The sequence below is a fragment of the Triturus cristatus genome, chromosome 4_2 (genome assembly GCF_964204655.1).
Source record: "Triturus cristatus chromosome 4_2, aTriCri1.1, whole genome shotgun sequence".
Classification (NCBI taxonomy): domain Eukaryota; kingdom Metazoa; phylum Chordata; class Amphibia; order Caudata; family Salamandridae; genus Triturus; species Triturus cristatus.
Genome location: NC_140586.1, coordinates 937,564,541 through 937,590,902, shown reverse-complemented (window position 1 = coordinate 937,590,902; position 26,362 = coordinate 937,564,541). Strand labels below are relative to the sequence as shown.

Below are 26,362 nucleotides of genomic sequence, written 5' to 3'. Positions count from 1 at the left end.
TGTAAAACAGTCAAACGTTGGTCTAGGTCAAAAAGATTTGCATCTGCCACTTTTTGAGAGTTGAAAAATGCTAATCTTTCCCCAGAGCCGTTTCTTTTTAATTAGTTTCCCTCTTGAATAGCTCAATCCAGTCATTCTCCGGTGCAGTGAATCTGCATTGTAGGGTTGCACACAGAAGGAATAGTCAGACACTATTAGTGTAGGAACTCCTGGCTCAGTCTTCTGAAGTGCAAGCAATAAAGCAGGCATCTCTGCAGTCTGTGTAGTGATGTTACCTATAGTCGGAGTGTAGGAGTGTTGCGAGTCAATTTTCCTGTCCTTAATTATTCCCTGCACCTCCGCACAGTCGGCTGATTTAAGTCTGACTTAGACTGTGAACTTACATTTGGCTCTTCGGAAAGATAAGACTGACGAAGACGAGAAGGCCAGGTAGTTAAAGAGCAAGAGGTGAGATTCGCTTGCCAGGAACAAGAGGAAAGAAGGAAGGGAGCAGGAGAAACAGGAGGAATGGACTCAAGTAAAAATAAAAAGGGATAGGGGGGAGAAAAGGGAAAAGGAAAGACAGGGAAAAGACAGACTATCGGAGAGTAAAATGATAGCCTTAAAGAAGACAGCAGCAGAGAGAGCTACTTCTGGGAAAGTCAATCCCAAATCCAACTTACCAGAAGTATGTGCAAAGGTTCCTATAGAGCTTAAGCACATGTATGGGGGGGGACAATATATGCTGGAACGGTTTCAGGACTCGAAAAAGCATAAAAATGTTACTAGACCTGTAGGTCTAGTAACTATAATAATCTACTCTGCCTAACTGTAATGTACTTTAACCCGTGAACTGGACTCAAATTGTGTGATCCTAGGCAAATATTTTGTCTTATGGAGCCGCCTTTTTTTCTTCTTATCACATAAGAGAGCACCTTCAAATATTCAAATATGCAAGTTCACTATTTCTTCTGTACAAAAAAACTCTTTTTATTTACTAGACTTAATGTTTGCTCCCTGTGTAACAAGAATATAGCCCATATATAGGGTACACATGATCCCTGGCTTGCCTCTTAGTTCACTAATAGCATTGTCATCTGGGCAGGAGCAGGAATATTTCCCAGTTCATGTTTAAAAACTCATATTTCATAAATATATTACCAAAGCATGATGTGGTAGTGCACTGTCATTTACAGATAGCATACTTTCCATTGACATGGCCACAAAACTTTCCCTCCAACATGTAGTTTTACTGATATAACGATATACGGCATAAACAATGTTTGGAAATAGGGTTTCAGCAAAAATATTTAAAATTTTCACATCACCAAGTAAAGTGTTATAATTTGTTTTGATCTTATAAAATATTTTTTTCGCACAGAATTACAAAAATGGTTCTTCATAACTAGTGAATTATATTTGAAATGTTTGAACTGTTCGCTTAGCTATTTCAGTGTTGTGTTAGAAAAAGCCTGCCATCTTACAGCCTTTCATTTAACACGCTTTGCACAAATCAATTGTCACACAGTTCACTTTACAAAATCCTCTAACTTAAGTAAGAGAGAGAAAAATAAATGTAATAAGATAACCTAGCTTTTGACCTCTGTCTCTGAAAGCCAGCAAATGCGGCAAGATAACAAGAGTCATTTTTATTGGATTGGAGCTAGAGGATTTTCAACTCACCCGAAAGGGCGAGTAGTCCCTAAAAATAGCTCGTCCTGAATAAATCTTGCTCGACAATACGAGTGGGTGAGGAGATTTTTCTAGCCCTGGGTTTGTAAGCCTTGAGATTGCTTGAGAGTGCAGGTACAGCTGCAGCTGATCAAATGGACTATGAGCGGATGAAGGGAGCTATGGTCAGATGGTTTGGGCTGATTCCAGCTCAGTACATTCAGAGGAAAGCAAGTGAGTGGACAACGTTCCATTTGGTACTTGGATTCACGATGTACTGAGTGACTGAAATAAGAAGGTGAGAGGAATGGAGGTCAAAGGTTAACATGCACTTAACCAGGGGATGGTGAGAGAGAGACTCAAGGAGGAGTTCTCTACGCCAGTTAGGCAATATCTGCCAGAGAAGGGTTCCGAGAAGATTGCAGTCTTGACTGATAATTGCTTAGCTACCAGGATTAACAAAGGACTAGAGCAGCACAGCTTTAAGGCAAAGGGAGGCAGGACGTCTCAACAGACTGGTTCCACACCAGAGGGTTAGGGCCAGGACAATTCCCATGGGGAGGACACCGGAAAAAAAGGTACTGGGCTCCAAGTCAGTACGAAAGGAAAAGAGAGGAATGTTCTTCCAAACTCAAAGGGATCATTTGCTGCAGGTGTCAAAATGAAGGGCATTCAGTGAAGAAAAACCGTCAGGTGAAATAAAGACCGTGATAGTAAGTGTGTTGATCTTAGGTGAGGGGGCCCTGTAGCACTCAATCTAGCAACGATCAACATTTTGGAAGGGGCCACAGATGTTCTTAGGGACATCCATCCAAATATCTTGGGGTCTGTGTTGTTAGGTAGGCCCAAAGGGATTAAAGTTATTGCCCTGAGAGATACAGGTGCTAACAGGACTATGGTTGAGAGGAAGTATACTGAACAGGACAAGATTCTCCATTGTGCCAGTTGGCACAGGCTACCTTGCCAGTGGGGATGATATGGAGTGCCCGGTTGCCCGAGATAAGCAGAAATTAATGGCAAGTCTAACATGGCCAATGAATGGCTGAGCGAGAAGCAAGGTGTAACGATTTGTTTGACCCTGGTTAAGTATCAGGACCAGAAGCCTACTTGTGGATGGGTCTACGGTTGCTTGGATAGACAGCTCAAACTTCATCTTTTTGTCATTAGATTAGACTGAAGTTGTCTTTGTGAGAGAATCTCTGCAAATGTCTAAAATCTTGAAATAAGAATCCTGCAGCCGCACCTTGTTGTATCTTTCACACGTGCACTGGAAGATACAACTTCAGCTCACTAGCCTGGCTCCAAAAACAAAATCAGCAACCACAAAAGAATAGAAACAGCTCAAGACTCAAGGAGGAACCGTTGGATTGCTGACACATGGCACATGCAGCAACGCAAGCACCTCTTTGATAAACCACAAGCAATGGGAATAAAATATTGTGACGCACTCATTTGCTCAGGAGGATCAACCTCACTTCAGTGTGTATGCTTGGATATGAGCTTATAATATGAAGTTTGGCAGATTTTAGTAGTAAATCCTACAGACACAGTATCCTTTTTTAGAGTTGGAATAATGTCTCTGCAGTGACGACTTCCTATCAAGAGTCGATTTAAATAATGGCCATCTAAGAAACATTCCCATTATTGTTTCATTTGAGGTGTTGAGACATTTGGTGAGAGTTGAAATGCTGAGACTTCTGTAAATGATCAAGAAACCAGTGTGTGGGGGGAGGAGCCAAGATGGCGACCGGAGCAGACGCTTGAGCGCCCGGCTCCGTCGGCCCTTGGCCTCGGACTATTATCCTGATGCCTATCCTCGCCGATTCTCGAGGTGCAACGTGTGCGAAGACGCGCTGACCGCGCCGCCGCTTTCCCGGAGTCTCAGCCCGCCCGGATGCCGGAGTTCTGGGTGCTTTTGTTCTCTGCACTGGACCCCTGCCCCATTGTGGCCTTTGCCGGCCCCCTGGAAGCTCCGCAGTCACCGGACCCGCTAGCGCAAACCCGAGCCCCGCGGTCCCGATCTCACCTCGCACCACGGACCGTCGCCAGATGAGCCGGGGGAGGGACGGCCGGACACCTTCTGCACCCTGCGCCTGACGGGCTGGAGCTGTGGGGTGGGCCCCGGTGCGGCGGGTCTCCTGCCCCGCTCTGTGGACCGCGCTGTGGGAGGCTGCTGACCCCCTTCTTCTATTGCCTAGCCGGCGGCAAAGAGAACCCGCGGGAAGAGAAGCGACTGTTGGCCTTCCCTGTTGCGGCGCGGACCTGAGGGGAATTGACTCCTTGCCACGACCCCCCCCCCCCCGGCCATTGCACCGTACAGCGGTAAAACATGGCGTTGATTGCCTGCTCGCGGCTGGGGGGTGATACTCCGGTCTCGCCCGCTGCCCACTTCGCCCTCCCTCTTCCGGACACCAGCTCCACAGTGCCGTCCCGGATTGCTGCCGATGTGGGGGCCCAGCTTCCGCTGACATGCGGCTCCGTTCTGGCTGTCCTGCGGGACTTTCGACTACAAATGTGTGCTGGCCTGCAGGCGCTGAGTGAGCGGTTTGACTCCATACTGTCGGCAGCGGGTCGTGAGCGCTCTGTTTGTTATCAACAAGGCGTGGGTCTGCCAGTGCTTTTGTCCTCTTGCGGGGACGCAACGGCTGTGTCTGATCGTGCTACACTGGTGCCTGCATCTGGCGTTCCCGGCACCCAGGATCAACCGCTCTCCAGCTCAACTGCGGATACTTTGTTTCCCTGTTCATTGCTGCCTGCTTCATTGTTGCCTGCCTCACCGCGTCCGCAAGAGCATCCTGCTGAGCGATACCTAAGATCCTCAAGGAATCGTTCGCGGTGGCCTATTGCTTCTTTTCTGTGGAACTCCTGTACTTTACTTGCCAGGTCTGGATTTTATGTGGTGCAAAGAGGGACCTCGATAGATGGTCGGCGGCCATTTTGTGATTCTACTTCACCATCTTCTCCCAAGCGGCCATATTGTTTTTCTCTGCACGGGATGCGGGGCCTTCATGTAGGGGCTGGTTTAATCCCAAACCCGCGATCGGGCCAGGGCTAGACTGATTTATATCGCCATGGTTTCACGGATGGGCTGGACTGGGACTGGAACTGTATGTATATGTTGTGCGCACTCGTCGCGATTTGTCTTCCTTTGCTTAAATTGTTGTGACACGTTCTTTTCGCACGCAGTTCTTGGCGCAGTGGGTTCTCAGTGTGTGGAGGCCATAGCTGGCTGATGGTTTGGGGCGCTCTGGTGTTCCGTGGGCTCCTCCCCACCTTCCTTTCTGTTTTCTTATTTTTCTTTACTCTATTCCTACTCTCTCTCTTGTCTATATTTCGGGTTCATTGGGCGACAGGCACTATGCTGGGGGGGGGGCAGGCCGTAGCCTCCGCATTGGTGTAGGGTGGGGGGGTAATTCTCTGTTCTTAATTAGTTCTATGGGCCTTTTTCTTTTGTGTCTCTGCGCTATACTTGCTTCGATTCGGGGTCCGGGTGTGGGGTGGATTGAGTGGGGGCGGCTCTGGAGGGGTGCGTAATTGCTCATGTGACTATCCTGTTATATAACTGCACCGCCTCACTGCTTGAGATTTTACTTCCATTGTTGTTTTAATGATGCTGCTGCTCTCCCGTGTGGTGAAGCTATCTTGCGGACTCGAATCTCCTTGTTCTTATTCTTCACTGGTTTTTTCCCTGATAAAATTATCTTGTAAACTTAAAATTAACCTTCACTTCTCCTTCCCCTGGTGTCAAGGATCTCTCCAGTATATACCTTGTAACTCGTTGCTAATCTTGACCGTTGATGCACAGGGGATGTAATGTTTGTATCAGTGCTTAACCGTATCGTGGCCGGCCTGACGGTTGTAGGCCCGTATTTGTTCTTTTAAGATGCACAAATAAAGGTTTTAAAAAAAAAAAAAAAAAAAAAAACCCAGTGTGTGTGTAAAGCAGTTGAACTCTTGACACAAATGGCCACATGAAAGTATAACTGAGTCAGTAAGCCTTGGAGGCTTGAAAAGTTACAAACTACAATAATACTTTGTGAAGTACGGCAGAAGAAGCGTGAAGAAACAAGAGGCTACAGCATGGTAACGAAGACCGGTCCTGTGACCTGCTGGAATCAGAGAGATCATCTTTGTGAAAATAAATCTGTAAGTGATACAAGGGCAGTTCAATGAACCGGAGCAGGAACAAATCCCGACCAGAACAGCTGAATAAAACCAGCAGGACACTACAAACAGGTACTCTCAGGGAGGAGCTGTCAGGTGCAGGGGCTGGAAGAAGTGATGACCAGAACAGCTGAAAACACTCTCCTGGACAATCCATCTAGGGTACTCTCAGGCAAGAGCTTGAGGGGCCTTTTCTGGGGTCTTGTGATCAGTCAGTGGTGATGTGGCAGCATTACTGGCAGGCACAGTGTTCAGCAGGGACACCAATGCTACATCACTTCAACTGAATAACCAAGCTGCTTCCTTTGAGTAAATGACTCTTGAAGTAGTAAGGTCAAGCAGTCAAAGCATGAGCTGGATCAGGTTAGAAATCAGACACAGCACAACACAGTAAAACACACAATAAGGCCAATGTTCAACCAGAGCTACAACGTTAAATAGGAATTGGACTTTCACCAAGAGTACAAAAAGGAGCAGCTAGAAATATACAGAAGATGCTGATACCCTCCTGGGGAGAGATACAAAGCCAAGACATTTATTATGTTTAGCTGCACAAGCTGAGGTCTCAAATATCGTATAACCTACATTGTGAACATCAGCTAATTTGACCTAGGTCCCACATTGTGTAGCCATTCTGTCATTTCTTGCTCCTACGTGCTGTTTGCTCACATCCCCTTTCCTTTGCTGATCACAAGAAACACGAGTCTGTGCTCAAGGTCTTCAACCACACATGATGTTTTTCCAGCAACAAATAGCCATGTGCGAGTCTATAAGTAAACCAGACAATTAGTAATTTGCTTATGATTATGTACTCAGCTCTCTTCCTGCAGTATCCAATATGTGCCTTGTGATAACAGATGAATGTGACTAACGGTATGCTCATAGGAATGTTCGATGCTTACATGTAACTTTGCAAAGGTGTTGTGCCCTTTGTATCTGCAGATAGATGTATAAATATCTGTGTGACCTTGTGCCAGGCAGAGAACTCTGAGCGAAGCCATGCTGTTGCGTTCTTGCCACTCGAGTGTGTTTACAATAAATGCTGTTGTAATTCCTCGCTCTGAGGTGAAGTCTTATCTGTTTTTAGAGTTCCTGTATCAGAGGGTGGTGGTAACCCAACAATGAGAATATTTTCTCTCTAAGAGAGTCCTCTGTCCAATGCTAACCTCGGGGATAGCGCATGGGTGTTCCAGAAGTCTTTAGGACTCAGTGGCTCTTCCAACGTTTTCAAACAAAACTAGTCAAATGGAAAGTGGAGCAAAATATAAGCATGACTACTCATTGAGTTCGAGTCCCTGCTACTGTGTTTCAAGTTATAAACATAAAAAAAATCCCTCCTTGCCACAGAAAAATAACATTTAAGCAACAAAAGGACCCACCAAAGTGATCTGAGTGGGTTTTATGGCACCAAGAGTCTCAAGTGTCCAGTCAGAAAGATGTGTACAAGGGTTTCTGAAAGGGAAACTGGGGAAATTACACTACACACTGGGAAAATGTCATGCTACTAAAATGTGACACAACATTTCCACTACACATATAGGGGGCTCTGCTTGACAACCATTCATGTCCTGATGACTACTAAATATATTCAGTTTTATCTCTGTTCATCTGAATTTCTCGTCGTTGGTGGAACAGCATTAGCTGGGAAGTTGGAGCATTGGTTCACACTGGTTGTAGCTGAAAGGATTAAGGTTTTTAAAAAGGACAAGGTGACTTACCCGAAGCCAGCAGTCCAAAAGTAAAATACAGAAGAAAGATGGGAAAAGGCTTCTCTTGACTTTGGCAATATAGAGATATCGGTCTGTGTAACAGAAAGACTGGAAATCGGAATTAATCTAGATCTGGGATCATCATCGACTCCAGCACTTACATCCTCCGTGGAGACATGGACTTTCACCTCGAGGACCGTAATGACTCCAACTTAAATGCCGTCCTCAAAAGTCCTCGGAACCTTGACCTTACTCAGCAATATCACCAGACCCACCCACACCGCCGGACACTTCCTGGAAGCTATCTTCTTTACACTAAGCAACATCACGGTCAACAAACCAACGACTATCACCTGAACTCACCACGCCCTCATGAGGGTCAAGATCACCATCCTGGACCACAAGAGACCCACCACCTCGGGAAGTCCTGCCGCTGCTGGGAGAACATCTCAGAGGACTGGGCTTCTGCCCCCTACACACACTGCCCCAAGCATACCAACAGCCTAAAGGAAGACATCAAGAACTTCAATGAATAGATCACCACCTGCACTAACATCCTGGACCCCCTCAAGCACAGGAGCAACCTAACGGAAGACATGAAGAACTGTAATGAATGGATCACCACCTGCACCGACACCCTGGACCCCCTCAAGCACAGCAGCAGCCTAACGGAAGACATCAAGAACTACAATGAATGGCTCACCACCTGCAGCAACAACCTGGTCCCCCTCAAGCACAGCAGCAACCAAACGGAAGACATCAAGAACTTCAATGAATAGATCACCATCTGCACCGACACCCTGGACCCCCCAAGCACAGCAGCAAACTAACAGAAGACTTCAGGAACTTCAATTAATGGATCACCACCTGCACTGACACCCTGGACCCCCTCAAGCACCGCAGCAACCTAACGGAAGACATCAAGAACTGCAATGAATGGATCACCACCTGCACCAACACCTTGGACCCCCTCAAGTATACCAGCAGCCTAATGGAAGACATCAAGAACTTCAATGAATGGATCACCACCTGCACCGACACCCTGGACCACCCAAGCACAGCAGCAAACTAACAGAAGGCATCAAGAACGTCAATGAATGGATCACCACCTCCCCCTACACCCTGGACCCCTTCAAGTATACCAGCAACCTAACGGAAGACATCAAGAACTACAATGAATGGCTCACCACCTGCAGCAACACCCTGTAATGTAATGTAATGTAATGTAAGTGCCAATTTGTATCGCGTGGCAATCGCTCCAAGGAGCATCTAGGCGCCCAGAAAGGACCACCAGATGTTAGGTAGTCCCTATGCTTACTTGACCGAGAACCCGAATTACACTAGGCTTCTGGCAGTTATATCTTGGAGATTAAAGATCCAGGTTTTTAAATGTTTACGGAAGTCTATTTCTTTATCCAGTAATCTCAACTGGGGGGGAAGAGTATTCCATGCTTTTGCTCCCAGTACCGCCAGGGATTTGCCCCCTCGAGTTTTGAGTCTGAAACTCGGGACGGTAAGCAGGTTGGCCGTTGAAGAACGCAGTGCTCTGGTTGGACAGTATCTGCTGAATTTTTTCCTCAGATAGGACGGGCCTAGGTTGTGAACAGCTCTAAAAGTAATTAACAGTACTTTAAACAAAACCCTTTTTGTAATGGGCAGCCAATGTAATGCCTTGAGGGCTTTGGTTGCAGATGATCTTTTCGGCCATTTTAGAACCAGCCTCGCTGCTGCATGTTGCACCATCTGAAGTTTGTGTGTGACAACTTTATTTGTACCAGCATAGAGGCTGTTGCAGTAATCGATGCGCGATGTTACAAGTGCAACCGTAACTGTTTTCCTTGCTTCAAGGGGCAAAAGATCAAAGAACTTTCTCAGTCCCTTTATTACCCCAAAGCACATGCCTGCCACTCTAGCTGCTTGTTGTCTAAAAGACAGGTCAGAGTCAAAATGCACCCCCAGATTACGGGCCGAGTCGGTTGTATGAGGTGGTATTTCAGCTTTTTCTGGCCACCATAATCGTGGGGTGAACTCATTTTTTGGGCCTATAGGCATGATCTCTGTTTTACCTGTGTTGCATTTCAGGTGATTTAGGCGCATCCATTCAAAGGTGGCCGTTAGGCAACCTTTGAGCTTATCCTCCCAGGCTTGGTTATCCTTATCCATTACCAGGATAAGTTGTGTGTCATCGGCATAGGCTATAGCGTCTATGCCAAATGACGATATCAGTTTTATCAGGGGTGCAGTATAAACATTAAACAGGGTCGGGCTCAGGCTCGAACCCTGCGGAACTCCCGTCAACAGCGCTTTTTCACTGGAGCAGAATTCCCCCAGGGTCACCACTTGCCTCCTGTCACTTAAAAAGTTTCTTATCCACTCAAGCACTGTCCCTGTGACACCAGATGTTATTAACCGGTCTAATAGGATGGCATGTGAGACCGTGTCGAAGGCCGCCGATAGGTCTAATAAAATCAGGACGGCCTTCTTGCCTTGGTCTAGGGCTGAGCGGATAGTTTCTGTAGTGAACAGGAGGGCCGATTCGGTGGAATGTTGGGCCCTGAAACCTGCCTGGTTGGGGTGCCATACATCACTATCTTCCAAGAAACGAGTAAGTTGTTTATTTACAATTGACTCTGTGACTTTGCACAGAGCCGGAAGTCGTGAGATGGGTCGTAGGTTCGACAATGTGGTGGGGTCAGGGAGTTGTTTTTTTTGCAGTGGTTTCACCGCTGCCAGTTTCCACTCTGGGGGGACTTTGGCTGTGGACAGTGAGGTGTTGACAATGGCATTTATTATTGGATTGGCAATGTCCACAATGAGGTGTAAAAGTCTAACTGGGCATGGGTCGAAGGGGGATCCGGATTTTGTTGCCAGAATTCCTCTTTTGGTATCCTCCAGGCTAACTGGAAGGAAAGTTGTCAACTGCGTGGCCCCTTGCCTCACTATATCATCCTCTGTTCTTGGCTCTAATATAGGGACATCGAAGTCCTTCGTCAGCCCCTGTACTTTTCCCTCAAAGAAATCTGCGATCTTGTCACAGAGTGCCTGCGAGGGCGGGATATCCTGCGCTAAACATTTAGGCTTATTAAAGCCGTTTACAATTTTAAATATTTCCTTTTGTTTGCTGCTGGCTGTTTCTATTGCCAACGAGAAGTACCTTTTTTTAGCCTGTTTAATTAGCGCATGATAGGCATTTTTTATCCTTTTGTATTTGTTACGTTCTAGGCTAGAGTAGTATTTCCGTCAGCTTCGTTCAGCTCTTCTAAGCTCCCCTTGTTTATCTTTGAGATCTCGATCGAACCAGGGTGCAGATGTTTTCTTTCTACCCTGCCTCGTTATGTTTTTTCCCTGCCCAACTGTACCTTTCAGATCATTCATCCATGTTCTGAAACTGATGGGATTTACAGGTACTACCAGCTGGGGTCTACAGTTCCTGGCTATAGTTATAAGTTCTGGGTGGGACAGTATCGTTTTCCATTCATCCCTTGTGACCTTGCTGTGTTCCTTTTTATGATCGTTTTCTCGGTAGGACATAAGGGGAAGCATAAAAGGAATCAGCATATGGTCAGTCCAAATTTGGGGTCTAAGGGGGTTAGTTGTCAAAGTGTCTAGGTTAGTGGCAATGCAGTCTATTGTATGCCCTGCCTCATGGGTGGCTAGGGTGTCTCGAATAGTGAGGCCCAAAACCTCCATGGTTTCCCGATAGGAGGCAGCAGGTGTATCGGTTGTGGACTCTAGGTGGATGTTTATGTCACCCATCAGAGTGAAATTAGAATATCTAAGTATCAATGGGCTGAGCACCTCTCCGATGTTACCCAGGAAGCCAGCACAGGGTCCTGGTGGGCGATAGATCAAAGCCCCCGAGAAGGAGAAGTTATCATTAATTTTAATTATGAAACCCATCCCTTCTGCATCTGATAGCTCTTGCAGTGGTATCGTCGAGCAGCTGAGGGAGTCCCTATATATAATGGCCACTCCTCCCCCGCATTGTTCATTCTCTCTATCTACTCTTTGTATTTCATATCCAGGAGGCAGGGTGTGAACCACATCAGGGGTGCACCAGGGTTTAAGCCATGTCTCCGTAATGAAGAGACAATCTAAATTGTCATCTATCAATAAGTCCTGGATATGCTGGGCATGCTTCGGTACAGATCTGGCATTTATTAGGGCTGCTTTAAAGCTATCCTGGGGTGTTGAGAAGGCCGAAACTTGGGACCACAGAAAAGTGTGGCGACAGGCCTGGCAGCTCACTGGGCCTGCCCAGTATGAGGGATCGAGTTTATTTGAGCCACAGCAGGGCTTTGTTTGTAAGGCAAGCAGATCTTGTCTATCATAGCACCTGGGTATGACATTTTTCACAGGGTCCCTGGCCCTGTGCCCGGCCTGTGCGCGGACGGGCGCAGACGGGCTGGACTCTGGCTTGACTCCGGCGTGAATGCGGCGTGCCCGCTGAGCGCGTCCGCTGCGCGGAGTCATAGCCGTCTATTTATATACTATCTAGCCCTACCCAAAATGGCCGCCGCCGTATTCCTTCCGTTTCCCGGCAAGACCGCCCTGAACTGGCCGGTTGCTCTGGGGGGAGGCTGAGGTGCTGTCCGTGCAGCGCGGAATTCGGGGGGGTGCAGGAGGTAATTTTTAAAATATTAAACAAGGTGGAGACACGCGCTGCGATAAATCCGCGCGCTGTGCAGGGGGGGGTAGGACACAGAGGGAGTAATATCACACAAGAATATTTAAGAATCAAGTAAAAGCATCTGCCCGGCTCAAGCCTCAGGCATCAAGTGGCATGGTATCTCGAGAACGGAGTCCTTCTACTATTTTTATACTATCTAGCCCTACCCAAAATGGCCGCCGCCGTATTCCTTACGTGTCCCGGCAAGACCGCCCTGAACTGGCCGGTTGCTCTGGGGGGAGGCTGAGGTGCTGTCCGTGCAGCGCGGAATTCGGGGGGGTGCAGGAGGTAATTTTTAAAATATTAAACAAATCTATGCCTCCACCCTCAATTGGTGGAGACACGCGCTGCGATAAATCCGCGCGCTGTGCAGGGGGGGGTAGGACACAGAGGGAGTAATATCACACAAGAATATTTAAGAATCAAGTAAAAGCATCTGCCCGGCTCAAGCCTCAGGCATCAAGTGGCATGGTATCTCGAGAACGGAGTCCTTCTACTATTTTTATACTATCTAGCCCTACCCAAAATGGCCGCCGCCGTATTCCTTCCGTGTCCCGGCAAGACCGCCCTGAACTGGCCGGTTGCTCTGGGGGGAGGCTGAGGTGCTGTCCGTGCAGCGCGGAATTCGGGGGGGTGCAGGAGGTAATTTTTAAAATATTAAACAAATCTATGCCTCCACCCTCAATTGGTGGAGACACGCGCTGCGATAAATCCGCGCGCTGTGCAGGGGGGGGGTAGGACACAGAGGGAGTAATATCACACAAGAATATTTAAGAATCAAGTAAAAGCATCTGCCCGGCTCAAGCCTCAGGCATCAAGTGGCATGGTATCTCGAGAACGGAGTCCTTCTACTATTTTTATACTATCTAGCCCTACCCAAAAAGGCCGCCGCCGTATTCCTTCTGTGTCCCGGCAAGACCGCCCTGAACTGGCCGGTTGCTCTGGGGGGAGGCTGAGGTGCTGTCCGTGCAGCGCGGAATTCGGGGGGGTGCAGGAGGTAATTTTTAAAATATTAAACGAATCTATGCCTCCACCCTCAATTGGTGGAGACACGCGCTGCGATAAATCCGCGCGCTGTGCAGGGGGGGGTAGGACACAGAGGGAGTAATATCACACAAGAATATTTAAGAATCAAGTAAAAGCATCTGCCCGGCTCAAGCCTCAGGCATCAAGTGGCATGGTATCTCGAGAACGGAGTCCTTCTACTATTTTTATACTATCTAGCCCTACCCAAAAAGGCCGCCGCCGTATTCCTTCTGTGTCCCGGCAAGACCGCCCTGAACTGGCCGGTTGCTCTGGGGGGAGGCTGAGGTGCTGTCCGTGCAGCGCGGAATTCGGGGGGGTGCAGGAGGTAATTTTTAAAATATTAAACTAATCTATGCCTCCACCCTCAATTGGTGGAGACACGCGCTGCGATAAATCCGCGCGCTGTGCAGGGGGGGGTAGGACACAGAGGGAGTAATATCACACAAGAATATTTAAGAATCAAGTAAAAGCATCTGCCCGGCTCAAGCCTCAGTCATCAAGTGGCATGGTATCTCGAGAACGGAGTCCTTCTACTATTTTTATACTATCTAGCCCTACCCAAAATGGCCGCCGCCGTATTCCTTCCGTGTCCTGGCAAGACCGCCCTGAACTGGCCGGTTGCTCTGGGGGGAGGCTGAGGTGCTGTCCGTGCAGCGCGGAATTCGGGGGGGTGCAGGAGGTAATTTTTAAAATATTAAACTAATCTATGCCTCCACCCTCAATTGGTGGAGACATGCGCTGCGATAAATCCGCGCGCTGTGCAGGGGGGAGTAGGACACAGAGGGAGTAATATCACACAAGAATATTTAAGAATCAAGTAAAAGCATCTGCCCGGCTCAAGCCTCAGGCATCAAGTGGCATGGTATCTCGAGAACGGAGTCCTTCTACTATTTTTATACTATCTAGCCCTACCCAAAATGGCCGCCGCCGTATTCCTTCCGTTTCCCGGCAAGACCGCCCTGAACTGGCCGGTTGCTCTGGGGGGAGGCTGAGGTGCTGTCCGTGCAGCGCGGAATTCGGGGGGGTGCAGGAGGTAATTTTTAAAATATTAAACGAATCTATGCCTCCACCCTCAATTGGTGGAGACACGCGCTGCGATAAATCCGCGCGCTGTGCAGGGGGGGTAGGACACAGAGGGAGTAATATCACACAAGAATATTTAAGAATCAAGTAAAAGCATCTGCCCGGCTCAAGCCTCAGGCATCAAGTGGCATGGTATCTCGAGAACGGAGTCCTTCTACTATTTTTATACTATCTAGCCCTACCCAAAATGGCCGCCGCCGTATTCCTTCCGTGTCCCGGCAAGACCGCCCTGAACTGGCCGGTTGCTCTGGGGGGAGGCTGAGGTGCTGTCCGTGCAGCGCGGAATTCGGGGGGGTGCAGGAGGTAATTTTTAAAATATTAAACGAATCTATGCCTCCACCCTCAATTGGTGGAGACACGCGCTGCGATAAATCCGCGCGCTGTGCAGGGGGGGGTAGGACACAGAGGGAGTAATATCACACAAGAATATTTAAGATCAAGTAAAAGCATCTGCCCGGCTCAAGCCTCAGGCATCAAGTGGCATGGTATCTCGAGAACGGAGTCCTTCTACTATTTTTATACTATCTAGCCCTACCCAAAATGGCCGCCGCCGTATTCCTTCCGTGTCCCGGCAAGACCGCCCTGAACTGGCCGGTTGCTCTGGGGGGAGGCTGAGGTGCTGTCCGTGCAGCGCGGAATTCGGGGGGGTGCAGGAGGTAATTTTTAAAATATTAAACGAATCTATGCCTCCACCCTCAATTGGTGGAGACACGCGCTGCGATAAATCCGCGCGCTGTGCAGGGGGGGGGTAGGACACAGAGGGAGTAATATCACACAAGAATATTTAAGAATCAAGTAAAAGCATCTGCCCGGCTCAAGCCTCAGGCATCAAGTGGCATGGTATCTCGAGAACGGAGTCCTTCTACTATTTTTATACTATCTAGCCCTACCCAAAATGGCCGCCGCCGTATTCCTTCCGTGTCCCGGCAAGACCGCCCTGAACTGGCCGGTTGCTCTGGGGGGAGGCTGAGGTGCTGTCCGTGCAGCGCGGAATTCGGGGGGGTGCAGGAGGTAATTTTTAAAATATTAAACGAATCTATGCCTCCACCCTCAATTGGTGGAGACACGCGCTGCGATAAATCCGCGCGCTGTGCAGGGGGGGGTAGGACACAGAGGGAGTAATATCACACAAGAATATTTAAGAATCAAGTAAAAGCATCTGCCCGGCTCAAGCCTCAGGCATCAAGTGGCATGGTATCTGGACCCCCTCAAGCACAGCAGCAACCTAACGGAAGACATCAAGAACTGCAATGAACGGATCACCACCTGCACCGACACCCTGGACCCTCCCAAGTATACCAGCAGCTTAATGGAAGACATCAAGAACTTCAATGAATGGATCACCACCTGCACCAACACCCTGGACCCCCTCAAGTATACCAGCAACCTAACGGAAGACATCAAGAACTGTAATGAATGGATCACCTCTACACCGGCACTCTGGGCCCTCTCAAGTATACCAGCAGCTTAATGGAAGACATCAAGAACTTCAATGAATGGATCACCACCTGCACAGACACCCGGGACCCCCTCAAGCACAGCAGCAACCTAACGGAAGACATCAAGAACGTCAATGAATGGATCACCACCTCCCCCTACACCCTGGACCCCTTCAAGTATACCAGCAACCTAACGGAAGACATCAAGAACTACAATGAATGGACCACCACCTGCAGCAACACCCTGGTCCCCCTCAAGCACAGCAGCAACCAAACGGAAGACATCAAGAACTTCAATGAATGGATCACCACCTGCACCGACACCCTGGATCCCCCAAGCTCAGCAGCCACCTAACGGAAGACATCAAGAACTTCAATTAATGGCTCACCTCCTGCTCCAACACCCTGGGCCCCCTCAAACACAGCAGCACCTAACGCAAGACATCAAGAACCTACAATGAATGGATCACCACCTGGACCGACACCGGGGACCCCCTCAAGCACAGCAGCAACCTAAAGGAAGACATCAAGAACTGCAATGAACGGACCACCACCTGTAGCAACACCCTGGACCCCCTCAAGCATACCAGCAGCCTAACTGAAGACACCAAGAACTTCAATGAATGGATCACCACCAGCACTGACACCCTGGACCCCCTCAAGCATACCAGCAGCCTAACGGAAGACATCAAGAACTGCAATGAATGGATCACCAGCTGCACCAACACCCTGGACCCCCTCAAGCACAGCAGCACCTAACGAAAGACATCAAGAACTGCAATGAATAGATCACCACCTGCACCGTCACCCTGGACCCCCTCAAGCACAGCAGCACCTAATAGAAAACAAAAAGAAGTGCAATGAATGGATCAGCACCTGCGCCAACACCCTGGACCCCCTCAAGCATACCAGCAGCCTAACTGAAGACACCAAGAACTTCAATGAATGGATCACCACCAGCACTGACACCCTGGACCCCTTCAAGCATACCAGCAGCCTAACGGAAGACATCAAGAACTGCAATGAATGGATCACCACCTGCACCAACACCCTGGACCCCCTCAAGCACAGCAGCACCTATCGGAAGACATCAAGAACTGCAATGAATGGATCACCACCTGCACCGACACCCTCGACCCTCTCAAGTAAACCAGCAGCTTAATGGAAGACATCAAGAACTTCAATGAATGGATGACTACCTACACCAACACCCTGGACCCCCTCAAGTATACCAGCAACCTAACGGAAGACATCAAGAACTGCAATGAATGGATCACCACTACACCGACACCCTGGACCCTCTCAAGCATACCAGCAGCTTAATAGAAGACATCAAGAACCTACAATGAATGGATCACCACCTGCACCCACACCCTGGACCCCCCAAGCACAGCAGCAACCAAACGGAAGACATCAAGGACTTCAATGAATGGATCACCACCTGCACCAACACCCTGGACCCCCTCAAACACAGCAGCACCTAACAAAAGACATCAAGAACCTACAATGAATGGATCACCACCTGCACCCACACCCTGGACCCCCCAAGCACAGCAGCAACCTAAAGGAAGACATCAAGAACTTCAATGAATGGATCACCAAATGCACCGACACCAAGGACCCCCTCAAGCACAGAAGCACCTAACGGAAGACATCAAGAACTGCAATGAATGGATCACCACCTGCACCAACACCCTGGACCCTATCAAGCACAGCAGCACCTAACGGAAGACATCAAGAACTGCAATGAATAAATCACCACCTGCACCGACACCCTGGACCCCCTCAAGCACAGCAGCACCTAACGGAAGACATCAAGAACTGCAATGAATGGATCACCACCTGCAATGACACCCTGGACCCCCTCAAGCGCAGCAGCAACCTAACGGAAGACATCAAGAACTGCAATGAATGGATCACCACCTGCATCAACACCCTGGCCCCCCTCGAGCACAGCAGCACCTATCGGAAGACATCAATAACTGCGATGAATGGATCACCAGCAGCACTGACACCCTGGACCCCCTCAAGCACAGCAGCACCTAACGGAAGACATCAAGAACTGCAATGAATGGATCAACACCTGCACCGACACGCTGGACCCCCTCAAGTTTACCAGCAGCATAACGGAAGACATCAAGAACTTCAATGAATTGATCACCACCTGCACCGACACCCTGGACCCCCTCAAGCACAGCAAAACTATTCAAGATCACAAACACAAGTCACCTGGCACACTGAAGAACTCAGGATGGCGATGCAGCACTGTAAGCAACCGGAAAGCAAGTGGTGAAAGAGCCAAGACACTGCAAACAAGGAAGTCTTCAAATTTGCCCTAAGATGCTTTCAACAGCTAGTCTGAAATGCCAAATGGACACCCCATGCCAACCGCATCCAAGCCAACAATAACAACAGCAAAGAAATCTTCACCATCATCAGAGAATTCATGGTGCCCGCAGCCACCACCAGCAGCATACCCCCATTACAAGACTACTGCATCAATCTCTGTAAATTCTTTTGGAACAAGATCACATCCATATACGACAACTTCAACCCTCCACCTGACCACATCAACCTCGCAACCAGTCTTCCAATCTCTTGAGCACCTTGTTGGTGTCCAACACCGTGCACACAACCACTGCACATGTCACACAAGTGACTTATTTTTTGGGAAGACCTAATGTTTTTGGGAGGATCCAAGGAACAAATTCTGGTGTTAATAATTTCTGGGACAACTGGAAACGTCTTTGAGCTTTGCTTCACCTGAAATTTGCAGGGACTGAGTAGTCAATGGGAAGGATCTTAGGTCCACACCAGTACATATGTAGATTCCAGCATATGTTATGATGACAGTTACGTGAGATTCAATAGAAATGAGTCTCAACCTTACAAATGTTCCAAATCATGATTACAAGGTTGGGAAAGTATTGAACACCTTGGAGAGTTAGTCCATCTGCTTCAAAATAATGTGTCTGACCTCGGGATAACATTTATTTCCAAATCTAGAATAAATGGAGTAGTTTGCCTAAAGTGCTGAGGGGGACAGTAGAGGTGAAAATTTGCCCCTAGTAGAGAGGAGAGCATGGGGACAAGGCTGAGGGAATAAGGAAGGTGCAATGTGGATGCTATTATGAAATTGAAGGCAACATTGATGGACCAATAGCACGTTGTGGGTAGAAGACCATGGATGCGGAAATATTTTCATCTTTTTAATAGGAAAAGTACATAGAGAATATCACTGCTGCATTTCCATAACATTATTAAACGTGTGTCTGCCCTGAGAGACCACCTACAGAAAAGTTCAAAGTTGGTCAATTTACAAAGGTGGGCCACCTTTTCATTAACTATTTGGCAAATAGGGCTAGTTTTATGAATTCCCCGTCCTTATTTTCTGGCCCTGCACGACCCTGATTCTCTCTACCTTCAATCAATATTTCCTGCAGTTACTGCTCAGAATGTCCTCACTGCGTTCTAGCGATATTACCCTGATGTGGCATTTTCCACACAATAACAGGGAATTTCAGCTCTCACATCTCTCACGTTTCCCGCGCGTGCTAACGAGGCCCTGAATGATGATATTTATGCCATTGAAAAATGAATGGTTTCGTTTCTCAAAGAAAATGACAATGTCCTGAAAATCTACTTATATATGTACTTATGACCTTTAGCCCAGTTAGCTTAAGGGCATTGTATCCATGCAGAGCTTAAATGCTTCTGGCAGTTTGTTAAACAGGCTAATAATTAAACCATAGAGTAGACAGCATGAGAACACAAGCATTTGCAATGCAATAGGTCTCGCATTTACGCAAGTTTGAGCTATTGGCATTGTAAATGTCATTGCCTTTTATTTACATAGATAAAAGGCATTGTCATTTACAATGCTAATAGCTTAAACTCTCGCAAATGCGAGACCTATTGCATTGCAAATGCTTGTTAAATGAATGCAGGCATATTCTGAGCAGTCAGATTTTATGCAATTGCACTGATTGTATTCCTTCTGTTGAAGTTGCAGTAATGTATAACATTCAACAGCCCTGCATGACTAATAAACTTGCAATGAACATACACTTATAAAAATTAGGTCCTAGTTCCAACAGCGCCCTTTTCGCTTCTCGATGATATTCAGCGGTCTTGATATAAAGCGCCCCTCCCCCAATTCTAGACAACATGCACTCTCGGTCACTGCATTGGCACATCACTAATCTCTTCACGAGCCTTTCGCTCTATTCTATACAAAGCATCCTTGCCCAAGTCTGCACCTCATTAAAAATGACCACCTGTACGCTACTCACGCGGATCGTCTGAGAATTCAGTCTGTTCAGGGTCCGTTATTCCTCTTTTGTACGGATGACATTTGTCCATAATTTCAGTACTTCCAGTTCGCACGGGAGCCAATCCCACGGCTGAACATATTATGAGGGTAGCCTGGTAGAGGGAGGGACCTCTGATGTGTAAGGTGACCCAGGATTGCAGTATTGGGGGCAACTCAGCCAATCCTAGCGCACTACATAGAATTACGAGTTGTTCATTTGCTGTGGAGTCCGCACGTGCCTCTTCAGTGTGTAAACACTGTCCCATCTGTCATCAGGTAGCTGGCGGCCGCCTTGTGGTTTGGAACAGACAGTCAGTCAGACTGTGGGTGGCGAATGACCTGTGGTAAGTCGTTCAGGAACTAGCCAGTGAACTTGGGTTGGCCGGGATAGTCTGTATCGGTCCGGGCATTCCCTGCTGATGCCGCTGATTACGAATATCAGGGAAAGTTAAGGCTAAGAGGATGGTGCGGAAATTTGTAGAGTCGCTAACTCGGGATCCAGGACGCGCCTTGGTGGCTGCTTCAGTGTTGAACCCATTGATGACAGTCAGCTAGACCAGGTCGGTGGCCTGGTGCAGTCGAAATCGGCAGCACTGCGGGGTATTTAACATCCAATGAAACTGAGTTTTCCATTTATTATGGGAAAGCCGAGCTAAGTGCCTGACCTCTGACCTGGCTCTTAAATACCGTACGAGCCGAGCTCAGAAAATAGTTCTCATGTAAATAATACAAAAAATCATGTACATATCTGAAAGTATTTCTTTAACATGCAGATGATTTCTACCGTAGTACACCAGGTTATATTCCAGCATTTAGTACAAGTAATTGTTTTTTTACATGAACGTAGAGACCCCTTCCCCACCACAATGCCATTATTGAACGAAGAGGCCACTCAAATGCCATGTGCGCGCGACATGCGGTTTACTGGAGAAACATTATAGTCTATTAAGTCAAACACGAGAGGTTTTGTACAGCTCACCCAGAACTCTGATATTTTAAGGTGCTCTAATATGTGATAACGAAGAAAACCAGCATAACAACTCTGAGAAGAAGAACAAGCAGAACTAGTGGTGCGCGCACGCGCGCCACAGCGAGCGATCTGTTTTCAATTATCGCGCCTGTGTCTGGGCACGATAATTAAAAACAGATGTCGGTGTGCGGGTAACAGACACCAATAGGCCATGGGCGGAGCAGCGCGACCACCTTTGGCCTATTGCGTGCTGTCTTTCTGAAAAAGACGACCGCAAACGACAATAGCGTGGACCAAAAGGAATCGCACACGCACGAGTGTGTGCAATTCCAGGGTCCATTTTGGAACCCTCCACAAAAGGACTCTCGCCTGCACGAGCAGTGCTAAACACTGCATCGCTAGGCGCGAGACCTAAAAAGGCCTAAACCCTATCAGTGAAGTCCTCACTCCCATCCTGAATGAGTCCATCAATGCAGTCCTCTTCCCAGGTGCCTTGAAACAGGCAGCTAGTACAGCCCTGCTGAATAAACCCTCCATGGACATCACCAAACTCTACAACTACTGATCGGCCTCCCTCCTACCATGCACGGCCAAAGCCCAAGAGAAAACCATCAACAGGTGTCTGACCAACTACCTCCTCAACAACCAGCTCCTCAAGTCCACCAAGTCTGGATTCGGTCCCAACCACAGCATGGAAACAACACTCATCGTACCCACCTATGCTATACACATGATCATAGACAGAGCCGAGAGTGGGGCCCTTATCCTATTGGACCTCCCGGCGGCATTTCACTTGGATTACATCTCATCCTCATCGGACACCTTAACGAGATTGCGATTAAAGGGCCTGTATTTTTTGATAGATCTGCTTCTTCCTGACAAAAAGAACTCAGACAGTCAACCTGACATCATAGTCCTTGGAAACCAGAAATCTCATCTGCGGAGCACCTCAAGGTTCATCTCTCAGCCAAACCCTCTTCAAAACTTGCATAACCCCACTGGCCAACGTCATCCATAGCTAATACATCACCATCCTCTTCTACACTGACGACATGCAACTAATACTGCCCTCTCTGAATAAAACCCACAACACAAGGAACACGTTTACCGCCTGCATGACATGGATGAAATCCAACTGTTTCAAACTCAACAGTGAGAAGACAGATGTGTTCATCTTTGAAAACAACACCTGCCCATGGGACTCCACCTGATGGCCAGCCACTCTAGGACCTACTCCCACCCCCAGCTTGCACACCAGTAACCTAGGGATCATTATCGACAAAAGCCTGGACATGTCCGCCCAGGCCAACGTTGTCACTGCTGAAAATGCTGAAGAAAATCTTAAAATGACGCCCAAGCAACACCAGAAGCCCGTCATCCACGCACTGATCACCAGTAGTCTGGACAACGAGAACTCTCTCTATGCAGAAATAATCAAACAGCTCACCAGAAGGCTGCAAACCACCCAGAAAGTGTCCACAAAAAGTGTGAGCAAACATCAGGGCAGAGAGCACAGCGTTCTTAAACTCTAAACACCCTCTTACTGTGAGTGGTAATCAGTGTACCGTATAGGTCTGTAAATATCCCTTAAGGGGTGTGGAATTATTTTTAAAATCTGCTTATTTTAAGGGCAGATTGATACAGGAATCAGCTTGCCATTTAAAGAAATCCACTTGTTCAACTTACTACCTAAATATTAGCTGGACATAAGACACATTTATAGTTCTTTTTTAATAGTAAAACATGTCTAGAGTTGGGACAGCTTGAGGGGGTCTTGGGTGCAAAACTGGTGGAGTACCTTTTAATTAAATTTTTATTAGGAATGTATTTAGTATCGGTACTTGTGATGCAAAGGTAACAGATCCGTGCAGTCTGAGCATTAACTCACTTGTACAGGACGACAGTTGGAACCAGGGACCCCTTAGCTCTCTCACTAGAGTTGAAATTTGTACCCCGCAGGAAAATACATGGATCCCTCCAGTTGGTGTATTTACACTGTTTGGTGACTGGAATTAAATCCCTGATTCATAGCACTAAAGTTGGTTCAAGTATTGGTACCACTCAACAGCAAATGACACCTATAACTCTTGAAGAATCACATTCACATGGCACTTAAATCTCAGTTTTAGCTCACAACATATATTTAAACTTTTATAAATAATGTTAATTCAATTTTGTCTGCTCTTCTTTTTGAACTCTGGCTCCCTCCCCTTCAAACCTATTTATTTTTTATTTTGGATGAGAACTACAATTTACTTTACCCTTTGTGTTTTTCTCTCTGTATCGCTCATACTTCTCTTCTCTTTTTCTGCTCACTCATCTTGTTCTCCCCTTCCTGATGAAGCGAGAAGCAGAGCAGAATGACTTTAAGAGTCTCTTGGACCCCTCCACATAGGCTCCTATATCATAGTACAATCCTCTTTAACGCATGATGAGAGAGTGCAGCAACCCTGGGTGCTTCGGGCACTCACACATTTGGAGGTTAGGCTGAAGTCTCACTCAGACTTCTTCAAACTATGGGGAAGAACTGGAACTTCACGTGACGTTGCTCAGACGTCTGCTATGTGCCGAGTAGTACCAGACTATTCTGCACAGCACAGACCTACTTTTCAGCCAGTGATCCTAAAGGTCTTTGTACAGAGAAGAGAGGCCAGGAAGAGTGACTGACAGCCCCACCAATATCTGCTAAGACAGGAACCCTGCAAATACACACACTGCAGACATGCCTCATACAGGCACACACACAACCTGCAAAGACAACCCTGCCCTGTCCACATGCACACACATCCAACCTACACACACACACACCCTTACAGAGATACATTAAAAACACAGACACATACCTTCCACTGCTTGACGGGCCTCCTGCATGGCACACCCAAAGTCTGTGCACACACACACAATCCCTGCAGCAGGCACACAACATCTGTAGCGGATAATGCCATAAGCCAACCTAAGGCACAGGAAACTATTGCAATGATTGAAGCTTCTGCCTAGTCTGAGAGATGGAAACTGGACAAAGGGAGAAAAGGGGCGCTGGGCAGCACGGGTAGCCTTGAGGTCAACTGCCTGGGGGGCATGCTTCGAACATAGGGGCAGGGGTAGCCAAGTCAACAAATTAACAGCGAGAGCAGAGCACAGTGTGTGTACAGATTCCTCACAGTGCAGTAAGAAGAAGTGCAGAGTACACAGATTCCTCAGTGCAGTAAGATGCAGTGCAGTTTGCACAGATTCCTAACAGTGCAGTAAAATGAAGTGCAGTGTACATAGATGCGTAGGTGCAGTAAGATGCTGTGTGGACTGTTTCCTTATATTGCAGGATGGAGAAGTGCAGTGTGCACAGACTCCTCTCAGTGCAGTAAGATGCAGTGCAGGGCACAGATTCCTCACAGTGCAGTAAGATGCAGTGCACAGATGCAGACTCCTCACAGTGCAGTAAGATGCAGTGCACAGATGCAGACTCCTCACAGTGCAGTAAAATGCTGTGTAGTGCACAGATCCCCTCTTTAACACAAATGATGCCCACAAACACCCCCAGGGCAGAAGGAAAGCCCCCCAGAGCCCCCCGGATAGAAGAGCCCAGCTCAGCCCGGCTCCTGCAGAGATTCCCTCCCTCAATCTCCTACCTGAGCAGAAACCTGTGCAGACATGTCCAGGCTCTCTCCTACCCTGGGGCTGGGGGTGGGGGGGGGAAGGAGCAGATCTGGGGTCGGGGGGGCGGGGGGGGCTGTGAGGGTCTGGAGATGAAGGTACTTCCTCATCTGCAGCAGACTGAACACAGCAGGAGGCCGGAAGTGATATCACCACCGCTGCTGGTGCTGTCTCTGCCGCCGCTGACCCGGAAGAGGAAACCCTTCTCACCTTTCATGCAATGTGCTGCTTAGTGGGTTTCATCAACAGGCGAGCAGCGCCCTCTGGTGGCCACTAACGGAATCGCCGCCTCCAGGCTCCAGCAGTGAATACATTTCAAACAAACAAGCCTTTATACCCGTAAAGACCTGGGATTTCAGTTGTCACAGACGTGAATGTTTTTAAGAGTCAGGCAGTTCAAGTACAGGGACACCATTGCCGCTCAAAGAGAAGATGACCATTCAAATAAAAGCAGACGGCCAGGAAGTCACAAACACCTTTCACATCGTCAATAGGGAAGCCAATACCTTTGTCATAAGCTTCACCGCAGAGGACTTGGGCCTAGTGTTTTTTTCGCACATAGTAAAAGCCTTCCAAACTGATGAGATTTGAGGCACTTCCTTCATCGGCCTCAGGTGTCTAAAAGCTCCTCCCATCAAGCTGCACATCGATAAGTCCATAAAGCTGGTAGCTCTTCGGCACCGGCGCATACCCTTCCACCAAAGACCCCTGGTTGAGCAACAACTCTGCAAGCTAAAATCACAAGCCGTGATTGAGAAAGTCTTGGACCAACACCGTGGGTGTCCCCCATGGTGATCGCCGAAAAGCTGAAGCAACCAGCAAGTGTGGCTGTGTATAGACAAGCGCCTCCCCAATCAAGCCATCAAGCGGGAGAGTCACATAACACCCACGATGGACGATATCATTGCTGACCTTAATGGCTCAAGGTAGTTCTCTAAGCTATACCTCAACGCAGGGTACCACCAACTGATGTTGGAAGAGGAGAGCTGCTATATAACCTCCTTCTCGACACACCTAGGGCTACACTGGTACATGCGACTAAACGTGGGAATTTCCTCAGCAGCAGAGGTAATCCAGGGGGCAATTAGAGAAACCCAGTCTGGCTTGCAAGATGTGATGAATGTAAGCAATGATATTTTAATTCATTCAACCACTACCGAAGAACATCACAGTCACCTTCGAGCGGCATTCTGACCATGGAGTTACCTTCCATAAATGCTCTTTCTTCCAGAATTTAATCGAATTCTTTGGTTATGTGTTTAACCAAGAAGGTGTTCAGGTAGACCCTCGCAAGTCTCAAGCCATCAAGCAGGCACCGGCCCCCACCACGGTATCAGAGGTGCCCAGCTTCCTAGGAATGGCCACGTACTGTGGTCGGTTCATCCCAAACCTGGCAACCATGGCCGTGGCTCTATGATCCTTGACTGAGAAAGACGCACCCTGGAAATGGGGCCACAGCAAGGAGGAGGCCTTCCAGAACATCAAGGAAGCCTTACTCAGCACAGTAATCACCCAAGAAATAGAGCCAGGCAAGTGGGCACCCCTCACCTTTGCCTGTAAAGCCCTCATCCAACTGAGGCGCGATACTCCCAGATAGAACGAGAAGCGCTAGCCATCAAGTGGGAGGGTGGCCACTTCCACCTCTCCCTCAGTGTGCAGCCATACCAAGTGGTCACCGACCACCAAACA

The 26,362-nt window shown here is 48.0% G+C and overlaps 1 pseudogene across 1 annotated transcript in view; it reads right to left on the bottom strand.

Moving 5' to 3' along the window:
• Positions 1–24,830, bottom strand: part of LOC146838974 (uncharacterized) — a 48,342-nt pseudogene extending 23,512 nt beyond the window's left edge. The window contains exon 1 of the transcript XR_014960739.1: positions 24,649–24,830. The product of XR_014960739.1 is annotated as an uncharacterized LOC146838974 (transcript). The remainder of the gene's footprint in view (positions 1–24,648) is intronic.
• Between the last annotated feature and the right edge of the window lie 1,532 nt (positions 24,831–26,362).